The following is a 12,411-nucleotide window of genomic DNA, read 5'->3' as shown; positions in this document are numbered from 1 at the left end:
CCACTAGACATGTAATTACTTAACAATTTGAGTTAATTAAAATTAAAAATTCAGTTCCTCAGTTGCACTAACCACATTTCAAGGGCTCAGTAGCTACTTGTGGCTAGTATTAGTACTGTCAGGGGCCAAGGCGGGCCGCCCCAAGATATCCTACAATGGCATATTGATTATTTAGAATTAAAATCACTTGAGAAGCATCAGAAGTGGGAGGAGCTCTCTGACTCTCCTCTGTTTCTCTAAAAGCAGGAAATAAATCTCCATGTGATAGGTGCCCTCCCTTCTCTGGAGGACTAAGAGACAACCTTATTACAAGAGTTATAAAAGCCCGAGTCAAAAAGCCTATATAAACAAACCTTGTAAAGCTTTTAGTAATTTACTACCTAAGCCCAAACCTTGCTTAGATTCCTCTCTAACGAGCACTAACTTTTTGTCCTGTCAATTGTTCACAAATTTATTGTTTCTTTGTCGAACAAAGTAAAATGATGCCTAGTTTGATCATTTTTTTGAGCCTCATTTTATGATCTGAGCATCATAGTGTGATTCTCCTATGTGCATGTATTAAATTGTTTCTCCTGTTAATCTAGTCTTGTGTCAGTTTTATTATTTTATTATTGGTCCAGCTATAAGAACTAAAGAAGGGTAGAAGTGGGGAATTCTTCCCGTTCCCGACAGTACTGTATTAGATACCAATAGATACAGAATATTCCTACCATTACAGAAAGTTCTATGGGGCAGTGCTGATTTAGAATATGTAAGGTATGTAAAAGGGCCAAGCATAGTGCATATTCGTGGCACAAAAATGTAATTTCCTGCTCTTTCCTTTCTGCATCAGAGCTAAGCATGTTCTCTTGTTTTATTGATGAAATCAGGAGATGGGAGTAACTTACCCAACATACTGTAACAGGGGATGTGTCTGGCATTGGGACTCACATCTCTGGACTCTTGCTCCCATATTCTGTCTAGTAGACTCATTGTTATGCTCTACTGAGCAAGATGTCAGGGCCAAGGGTGTTAATAATGTGAATTAACTTTGGACTCAGGGTAGTAGCAGAAAAAGACATAAAGACTGAATGCCTTCTATGTGCCAGGCAGCACTGTGCTCAGCTCTTTACGTCTGTTTTCTTAGCGAATCCTCTGAAACCCACAGAAGTTAACTACTACAAGTTGCCAGCTGGTAAATGTCAGAACAAAGATTCTGACTTCTGTCTGACTACGAAGCCCATGTTTTCCCCCCGATTTTGTCATGCTACCCTAATAAATGTGAGTACTCTCTTGTCTCTTCCACTTATTAGTGGGATAAAGTTTCAGCAGATTCCTGAGTCTTAGTGGGCCCTCAGAAAATGGGAGTTACTCTTCTTCCGTTGGAATTTACAGCCAAACTACTGTCTTTACAATGTTTCAGCTGGAAGGAAAAGATAGCTTAGGTCAATGTTTGTTTGGCTTCAAGGCCCAAAGCCAGACAAAGACAATTATGGCTCCAGCCTTCACAGAACATCCAATAGCTCCAAGATCTCTAGTTAATTTTCAAGGCCACTATTTGCTCATATAATACCTTTGTGCTGATTAGAAACACATGCCTCCTGGGGGCAGACAATTTGCAAAGAAGTGTCCACTCCAGTGGAACAATGAGAAAAATACTTTTCTTTCTCGAGGATGTTGGAGCTTCATCAGGAGAGTTGAAGAATGAATTTCAGCCTCCATTTGTTCTCACTCAGTTGGGTAACCTTGTACAGGGTGCAGCATGCCCCACCCAACAGTATCTGCTTACTGTTTATCCTGTGCTTACGAGAGCCTTCCTAGGTCTGGAAAGTAGTGGTCAGTCTGTTCTGGAGGGTGGAGAGGGATTCTGGGTAGTAGATAAAATTGCTCCATTCTAATGTCAATTTGATAGTTTTTCATTTGGTTCTGACTAATGTATTGGATGATTTTTAAAAGAATGTTTAGTTAGTTTAAAAATTAAAAAATCTGCCCAGCTGGGCATGGCTCAGTGGTTGAGCATCAACCTAAGATCCAGGAGATCGGGGTTTGATTCCCGGTCAGGGCACAGGCCCGGGTTGTGGGCTAGGCAGCCGAGCAATGACTCTCATCATTGATGTTTCTATCTCTCTCTCTCCCCCTCCTTTCCTCTCTCCGAAATCAATAAAGATATGTTCTTTAAAAAAATTTAAAAACCCTAATATTTCAAGGCTAAGAAAAATGATATTTCTTTAATAACAGCGTTTTTCTATCTATTTATACCTCATTCCATAGGGATTTCCTAAAACCAGTTCAGCAGATTAATCTGGATCAGTCTAGTTAGCTAGCCCATGACAGACAGGGCAAATGATGGAAATAGTCATGGGAAAGTTTTATATCTTTTTAGGGGTATCTATTCTGTTCTAGCTCCTCTCTCCTCCTATAATCAACCCCCTCCCTCCCTGCTCCAACTGACCCATCCATTTGTCAGAAATAGGTTACTTCAAATCACTGAGAACCTTAATTTATTGAATGTAGTCCTTGGGTGTCCTTGGGATGCCAGACTTGCACATAATCCCTTGGTTTCCCCTTCCTGAGTCAATAGTTTAGTACTGTATGCAATGTACTGAAATTTGTGGTTTTGCGAACCACAGACTTCACTTGTAATGGTCATGTCAAATCATCTGTGTTACACACCAACCAACAGAGGTGAGGACTGATTTCTACCAGTCTACGCTGACTCCTGCAATCCAAGCATTGCCTAAGAGGATGCCTTAAGCCAGTTCTCCAGAGGTAACTGTTCATACTTATTCCCTGCACCCAAAGTCCCCATTTTACTGGGAATGATAAAAGCTATGTCTTTTGAAGAGTTCAGCTGTCATGTTATTAAAGAGGACAAGCCAGGAATACTTAAAATACTGCATTTTGGGTCTAAATTGTTGAAGCTTGATGATGGCTACATGGAGAGTTCATTACACTGTTCTTCCTACTTTTGCATATTTTTGAAGGTTTCCACAATAAAATATTTTAAAAAGACAAAAAAATTTAAAAGTGCTTAGTCAGTCCTGGGGAGGAGAATGCACATGGGTTTCTCTTTAGAAGAGTACTGATTAACCAAGGGGTTGGATGGAATGCACACTTCTTTAGTAGGAATGTACCAAGTAAAAATATGAGGGTGGAGGTGTTTTAGATTGAAAAAACCCCTGGGCCAGAAATTCTGATAAGGTCTCTTAGAAGGGCAGCTGTCTCCAGCCTATAGTCCCCCTCCACCAGACCCCTGAAAAAGCCTTGCTGCAATGAGCCACTGATAGTGAAAGAGGTATATCATATTCCTTGGGCTTTTGGGAGTCAGGGGAGGTTGAAAATCACAGAAAGAGACCAAAGTGAATTGGTGAAAACTCTGTTAGCTAGCAGGCAGAGAAACACAGGCAAAGGGAACCTGGGGACAAGAGGCAGTTAGTAGTGTATCAGGGCTTCATTCTCACCCCATGTGAATGAGTGCTGGAGGGGGCAACGCTGCTAAGGAAGGAGTAAACTGGGGAACAGAATGTGGCAAAGAGGCCCTCACTTGGGATCTCAAAGGATATTCTTTGAAGGCCCCCGGGCCCATCTAATTTGAAGGTTTTATTTTATTTTATTTTATTTTTTATATGTTTTTATTGAGGCACAGAGGAAGGGAGAGGGAGAGAGAGAGAGACGTTGATGTGAGAGAAACATCGATTGGCTGCCCCTGCACGCCCCCCCCCCCCCAGGGATAGAGCCTGCAACTGGGGCATGTGCCCTGAATGGGAATCCAGCTGGCGACCTTTTGGTGCATAGGATGACACTGAACTAACTGAGCCACACCAGCCAGGGCTGATTTCCAGATTTTAAAACAGTGGAAAAGCTGTCCAAAGGCAAAGATTACACACACGCACGTGTGCACAGTCCAAGGACCTGAAACCTGTCTGCTCAGCCTGGAAAGGCAGGCTCCATAAGGTACACATTGAAAACTGTGGTTTGGTCTTTTTATGTGGTGTTTTTACTGTGTGACTGAGAGTGAGGAAGATATGGTTCCAGACGTGGGGCATTGTTTAGGGTGTGGGGACCCAGGAGGACATATTTATGCAAGGCTCTGAGGTCGAGGTAACATGAATAGAAATTGAAGACAGAGAAGAGAGCCAGGGCAGTTCCTAAAAGGTACAAAGCTGAGATTCACCCAGCTGCTCCCAGGCCAGAGTTGTGGGTGGGATGTCAGTGAGACCCAGGCGGTGTAGCCAGCTTTCAATAGAGCTGGTCTGTGAAACTTGGCTGAGAGGACAGAGGAAGATTGATGTTTGCTCCAGAGTGGGGCTGTCAGCTGTGCTCACCACCTCACCATGGTCCCAGCTGTAAACAAAAGTCCTGGCCCTTCATGGCACTGTCCGGGCTGGTGTAAGTCTCTGAGGACAGCTAGATCATTTTCTCATCCTGGCTGACAACCAGAAGACAGAAGAAACAATAGAAGGTGGTGATGGTGGGAGGGGGCAGAACTGTAAGGGGGTGAGAAGCAGTGACCAGTGAGAAGGGGGTATTGACTTCAAATCTTAGGACTTTGGATGCAAGTGGTAGAATCTTTTAGGGAAAGCAGACCCCTTTTCCTTGTCAGCTTCACAGATAAGCGTGAATTACTAAAGGAGGCCTGTAGGGACTTTAGTGCCTCATTCACTCATTTATTCAATGACTACCTTACTGATCAACGCCTCTCACTGTGCCAGGTACCCTGGTGATGCCAAAGTAATTGAAGACAGTTCATAAATTCAAGGAACTTACAAGGGGTTTGGGGATATGTGTTAAGTAACAACACTAAATAGTGTATCTTTAAATGCTAAGTGACAAAATGGAATAGGAGTCTTGAAACAAGAGAAACCACATCTGGGTGTTGTCAGAAAAGGTGGGATTTGAGAGGGCCTTAGAAAGGTAGGCATGATTTGGTTAAGAGTAAAAGGCACATGGCATTCTAGGTTGGCACTAAAACATTAACATTAACTGAGGACTGCTTTGGCAAAAGTAGAAGGTTTCTGTGCCAGAGACTCTCTTCAACTCCTTACCCCCTCAGACTCACCATGGCTGACCCAGCCATCAAGTCTCACTTGAAATGTCCCTACTTTGGGGAAAGTACCTTGTTTTCTACTCTATTCCCCTAGTGCTTACTAATTTCTTTTAAGCCATCACCATTTTCACCTAAGGACCTACTCTTGTCTCTCTAAAGCTTTTCTCCACACTGCACTAAGAATGTTCTTTGCAAAATGCAAATCTGTTATATCACTTCCCTCTTTAAAACTCTCCTATCTCTAACCCCTTCATTCTTTTTCTGCTTCCCTTTATGTCCTTCATGCTTCCCTTCCTTTTACCTTTCCTTCAGGTCATATCTTAAATGTTTCTGTCTCAGGGAAGCCTTCCATGACATCTCCTCCCCCAACTTCTACCACAAAGTCAAGCCCCCTCATTTATTTCTACAGTAGTTCCACATTTTCTCCATTTTACTATTCCCCAGTAACTTAGTCCAAATTTGTCTTCCCCACCAGAATATAAACCCTCTCAGGCAGTGGCTGTGTTTCTTCTTCACTGTACTGCTCTTGTATTTAGTACAGTGCCTGGCATATTTTGGTAGGTGTACCACAAAAATCTGTGAATGAATGCAAGGGAGATGAGGCAATATTGGTTGGTGAAAGCCAGCCTAAAAAGGTTGTTTTTACATCTATGGGCAAAGGGAAACCTTTAAAAGTTTTTGGTTATGGGATGAAGAAATCATTGGACAACAGTGACTTTTGAAAAAACAAAAAAACAACTAAAACAAAACACAGAGAACTCCAACCTCAGCTTACCCCAAACCCTAGCCTCCCAATTATCATGGGAACTCATTTTCTCTCCTTATCTGTTCCCCCCACCACTCCTTCCTCCAAAAGCACAAGAAAACATGCTCATTGGTTTTTGCAATCAGACAGCTTTAATATAGGGCCAAATGCACTTACTTCTACATGTGCAGTTGCTCATTCAGTAGGCATTCATTGCCCATCCTCATTGTTTCAAGCACTGCCCTCTTATCCACACCTGAAGACCTTTTTTTTCCTACTTTAATGGAGTTTACAGTGGAGGGAACCCATCTTACTGATCACTCACCTGATGCTTCACATTTCTGGTGAAAGGCTTTGCCTTATCTGGACTCAGGGAGACTTTTCAGGGCACTAAGAGCCTAAAAAGGACATATGTGTGAGGGGTAGGTCCTCTGTAAAACTGGGGACTCAGTGAGATTCAGAGGATAGATGCTTATGCCAATCCACTAAATTTTTATGCTTCCACAAGGAGGCTAAATGGCAGGGTGGAGATTGTCTGGAAGGGCATTCAGGCAGTAGCCATTCCCTAACCTTATGAATCAGGGCCTAATAAGGTAAATGGGATTTCAAGATGCACCCCTTGAGTGAGGCAGAGTGGAGAAACTCAAGGAATGACAGGAAAAGGAGTTAGATTTCCCAGTAAAAATTGAGAAGCTGTCCTCCCCCCTTAAGGGGGCTGAAACAAAAATCTGGCCCTAAGAAACATTTCCAAGATAATCAGAAAGCACCCACCCTCACCCTTGGGTAGACATTAATGCCAGGAAATGATTTCTTTTGATTTTATATCCAGATCTCATATGGTTAGGAAGATTTTAATTGAGGATGCCAGAGAGGCAGTACAGTCCTGCTTCCTCCCCAAGGAAGGGTAAAGGGAAGAAATGGGTACTATTTTGTAGCTACAGTCTTAACTGGTTATCTCTTGGTTGAGGGATAACATCAAACATGGTATCAGTTTGAAGATATATTCATTAGTTTGACCCTCTCTCTTTCCTGAATCCTTTACCTTGAACATGAACCCACCACCAGGATATCAGGGAGAGAGATTACATAAGTAGCAAATAGACAAGAATGAGGTTAATTTTCATAATTCATTGCTCTACTCTGTTAGGCAGCTTTGGGTGTATATTCCATATACACCTGGAATATGAAATCCTGAGAGATGGGACAGGAAGGGTTAACTCCCAAATCAATGAAGAATATTTTGTAGAAGGATAACAATGTATTAATGAGAAACCACATTGAATCCTCTCTTAAAGGAACAACCTGAAACTTAAGCCAATCAAACTGTGGTAACAGGTTATGTTCCTATTTGGGAAAGGTTAGAAGTATAAGTCTAAGGGATTCACAAATAAATTCCCAAAGGAACTCTGAGGAAAGTATCCTGAGTTTGTAGAATTTGGAGCTTGGCATGACCATTTCACACCTGTAATATCCTAACTGTTGTCAAGATTTGTGCTATCCTCTTTCTGTGGGGACTGTGGACATCTAATATGGATATTAACAGATTAACATGGCAGAGATTGGGGACTTAATTGTCATCAGAGGAACAGTTTCCTCAGCTAAAGCCTTGAATCCGTCAAAATCTACTTGTCAGAGCAGTCTCAGAAGTGAGCCTCTGGAGCTAATAAATTATGAGATACTGGTTTTTCATTTTCTGTTTCATTCTTTCCCTTCACAGCTTCAACTAAGTTGCAAAAGTAAGGGAGTTACACTTGGGCCTGGGCTTTGCCCAATCATGTCCTCAGTATCCCCATATTATCTGATGGGCAGACCGGACTAAAAGATGTGGGAAGGCCCTTCCATCTCTGTTGAACCAGGTTTCAGAAGTCTAAGACATTGTGATCCATTGACTCAATTGCCTTATATGGGAATCCCATCAGAAATTAGTTTTCTAAAAGAGCCAATTGTTTCTTTGTGTGAGAATAGTGGTAAATGCAGTCAAGATAGCAAGTGTTCTGCTATGACCAAAGCTGCCAAGCAGTCTTGCCCTTGTGATGGTCAGGGATTTCTTTATAACAATGATTCTCACTGCCTGAAGTAGTTAAGGATTAGTGTTAAATTGAGGACTGATAAATCAGCAAGGCATTGTTAGTAAGTGTAAGGGCAGGGATGCTGATAGGATTCAGGACTTACGTAAGTTGAGAATTTGAAGAGGAACTTCACAACTTTGAGGTTCCTTTGTCATGATAGCCCTTCATTTTGGCCTTTTCTCAAAAAACAAGATCTTTCTATACTATTGCCCAAATAATACAGTTATAATACTCGTTGACCCAATAAATGGATTATCTCTGAAAGTTGTAGATGATGCAGTATTTTTCAAAAAAATTTAAAAACACCCCTATGTTCATTGCAGCATTATTCACGGTGGTCAAGACATGGAAACAACCAAAGTGTCCTGCAATAGAGGACTGGATAAAGAAGATGTGGTACATGTGCACAGTGGAATACTACTCAGCCATAAGAAAGGATGAAATACTGCCATTTGCAACAACATGGATGGACCTTGAGAATATTATGCTAAGTCAAATAAGTCAGTCAGAAAAAGCCAAGAATCATATGCTTTCACTCATATGTGGGATATAAAACTGAAACTTGTGGACACAAACAGCAGTGTGGTGGTTGCCAGAAGGAGGGGGTGTAGAGGGTTGTGGGGCGAAGGGAGTCTTCATATATGGTAAGGGGGGAAGATATGACTTTGGGTGGTGGGCACACAGAGCAATATACAGATCTTGTAACATAGAAACCCACACCTAAAGCCTATATATTCATATTAACCATTGTCACCCCAATAAATTTAATAAAGTGTTTTTAAAAAAGCAACAATGAACTCTCCCTTTGCACCTCCCAAACAAAATATTTTGAAGTAAATATATCAGCTTAAAGTAGAGTGACTCTGCCTGAAAAGTGTGTAGTGTGTGTGTGTGTGTGTATGTGGCGGGGGTGGCTGCCTGTTCTAGGACTCTTTGAAGCTGACTTTGAAAATCCCTTGCCAAGTAGATAAGGCATGGAACTGAGGAATAGGAAACCAGCATTTTGGTTTTGCTACTGTAACTAACTCATTGTGAGACTTGGGTATGTCACTTGGCTCCTCTGAACCTCAGTGCCTCTTCTACTGCATGGACACATGGTTATTTTACTTCTAAGGTTTGCTTTGAGGATGACATACCACTTACATGCTTTGGAAAGGAAAAGAATACCAAGATGCTTGTTACCTTCATATTATAGTGTCTCATGACACAACCCTTACAAAGTAAGTATAGTTGGTGAGAACTAACACTGAAATTCGATGGTTAAAATTTTTTTGAAGAACTACAACACTCATTACTTAAAAAATTATCTAGCATACACAATTCATTTCATGCTATGAGCTTGATATGGGGAATTCAAAGGCAAATACATGATAATCCTTGACCTCAAACTCATGCTTATGTGTGAAAGAGACAAAAGAACATTATATAATCTTACAAGGACAAATATAGAGCTATGTACAGAGCATTATTGGAGAACCCAAATCTATCTGGATGTTGAGGTGACAGGGGTTTGAGGAAGGTTCACAGAAAATGTGGTATTTGGTTAGAGTCTTAACAGATGAGTAGAGTGGAAGAGGCCAGAGGAGGGCATTTAAAAGCTAGGGAACAGCATGTACAAAGTCACAGAGCATTAAGCAGGATGAGTTATTTTGTTCAGGGATGTGTAGGTGGATCAGCATCACCAAATGCAGGGTGCATTTAGGGAAGCGGGAGGAGTGATAAGAGAAGAAGCTGGAGGCACTGAAAGAAGCCAGAGCAGAAAATCTCTTGGAGGTCAATTTAAGGAATGCGGACTTTTCCCTGAAGACAATAGGGAGCTATTGAAGGATTTAAAGCAAGGAAGTGTCGTAAATAGATTTATGTTTTAGTAAAACCAAATTGACAATAGTGTGGAGGGTAGGAAATGAAGCTGGACACAAAAGCTGAAGCAAGATGAGATCAGGGAGGATAGAGAAAGAGGGGCAGATTTCAGAAATATTTGAAATGTAGATTCAGTAGGACTTGGTGGTTGATTTGATTTGAGGGCTGTAGAAATCAATGCTGACTCACAGTTTTCTGGCTTAGGTGACTGGGTAGGTGGAAGTGCCACTCATGAAAATTGGCAAGATTAGACTGGCTGGTGTTGCTCAGTGGTTGAGTGTCAACCCATGAGTCAGGAGGTCATGGTTTGATTCCTGGTCAGGGCATATGCCCAGTTTTTGGGCTCGATCCCCAGTAGGGGGCATGCAGGAGGCAGTTGATCAATGACTCTCATCATTGATGTTTCTCTCTCTCTCTCCCTCCCTCTCCCTTCCTCTCTCTGATATCAATAAAAAACATATAAAAAAAAAGATTGGCAAGATTAGAGGAGAGGGTGGAGGAGAAGGAGGTTTGAAGGAGATGATTGTGAATTGTTTGGCTCTAGACATGTTGAGCTTGTACTTTTGGGATATCCAGGTGGAATTGTTCAACAGAGAATTGGAAAATAGGACTAAAGCTGTGGAGAATACAAATTGAAAGTAGAAATTTGAGAATCATCATATCACACCATAGAAACAGTTGAGAACAGCCAAGCAGTAGGTGTACAATGAGGAGAGGTGAAAGCCAAAGATGAAATCCTGGAGAATAAGAACATCAAGAAGCAATAGACAAATGGGCGAGAGAAGAAACTGGAAAATGAAAACCAAAGGAGAAGAGAATTTCAAAAAAGGTGTGACAGATCCAACAAATGTTATAGGAAATCATGAAAGATTGGGACAGAAAAGTATTGACTTGGTATAGCAATTAAGAAGGCAGTGTGAGGAATGTGGAAAAAGCATTTTCAGGAGGGAGTTAGGGAGAGGAAGGCAGAAGATAGATTACAATCTGTTGAGGAGTTAAATGGTAGTCATGAGGATACAGAAATGTGTAATAAGGATATTTCTTTTAAGAAACTTGGTGATGTCCTGGCCTGTGTGGTTTGGTTGGTTGAGTCATCCCATGTACCAAAAGGTCGCCAGTTTGATTCCCAGTCAGGGCACAGGACCAGGTTTTGGGTTTGATTCCCTGATTGGGGCATGTACGGGAGGCAGCCGATCTATGTTTCCCTCTCACATCAACATTTCTCTCTCTTTCTCTCTCCCTCTCCCTTTTTCTCTCTCTAAAATCAATAATATATACATATACATATACATATACATATACATATACATATACATATACATATACATATACATATACATATACATATACATAAAAAAAACTTGGTGATGATTGGAAGGACAATTAACCAAATCAATAGCTAGAGAGAAATTTACAGTCAAAGGAGGGTGTTTTTTATTTTTAATTTTGAATGGGAGAGACTTTCCCTGTTCTCTTCCTCCTCCTCCTCCTTCTCTTTCTTCTCCGTCTCCTTCTCCCTCCCTCCCTCCCACTCCTCCTCCTCCTTCTCTCTCTCACTCTCTCTTTCTGAAAAAGCTGAGGCTCAGAGAGATTAAGCTATATGTCATGGTTACATAGTCTGTAAGCATGTTATACACCAGCAGGAAGAACCCAGCCACTGGCAGTGGAGACACTGAAAATATAAAAGTAATTTTAACTTTTGTGCTTTTGTGATTGTGAACTCAGCAAGATAAGACATACAAAGTGGAAATCTGAAGTTCCAACCAGGCTTATGTGCTAGAAATTTGATAGATGTAGAAAAGAGACTACAATGATGTGGTCTGGTCATGTAATAGCTAATCTTTATTGAGCACTTACTTTGTGCCAAGCACTGAGTTAAGCACTTAACCTACACAGTCTCATTTAATTCCCACAACAACCTTATGAGGTAGGTACTGTTATCATTTTCATTTAACATATGGGAAAAATGAATCGCAGAAAAGTTCAATGACTTGCTCAAGACCATATAGCTACTGTGTGCTAGATCTTTCAGAGCCTTCAAATGACGTTTTATTTTTTAAATTTTTTATATATCTTTATTGATTTCAGAGAGAGGAAAGGAGAGGGAGAGAGAGAGACAGAAACATCAATGATGAGAGAGTCATTGATCGAGCCCACGACCTGGGCATGTGCCCTGACCGGGAATCGAAACCCGATAGCTTGGATCCTAGGTCGACACTCAACCGCTGAGCCATGCCTGGCCAGGCCAAATGACCTTTTAGAGGAGGAAACAGGCTGAGGGAGGTGAAGTCATTTGCCCAAGAACCCATATCTAGTGAGTGTTGAACTCGTAATGCAAACCCAGGCTCTGTCTGGTACTGAAGACACACTTAATCACTACATTGCCATGAATGGAAGCTCTTAAAATAGAGAATATGTGCATATTTTCTAGATCCAGCTCTATAAGACAAAGCATTCCCTGGACCTAAGGGATAGTAAAGATTGCCCTTGTTCCAGGATGTTGATAGTGAGAGCATGTCCTTCCTTGGTAATGCACCACCCAGTATAATGCAGCCAGAACATTTGTAGAAAGCCACATGGTGAAAGCAGAGACAGAAAAACAGCTACTCAGGCTGGGTGGCAATAGCTGAGTTCTCATGTGACTTTTTCAGATGACTTCATGACAGCAGCCATACTTCATTCTTCTATGGAGAAAATGTTCTGTGAGTGAG

The sequence above is a fragment of the Miniopterus schreibersii genome (assembly GCF_964146895.1).
Source record: "Miniopterus schreibersii genome assembly, chromosome: X".
In the NCBI taxonomy this organism is placed as follows: domain Eukaryota; kingdom Metazoa; phylum Chordata; class Mammalia; order Chiroptera; family Miniopteridae; genus Miniopterus; species Miniopterus schreibersii.
The sequence above is the reverse complement of the archived record's forward strand: the minus strand, read 5'-3'. Positions refer to the sequence as shown.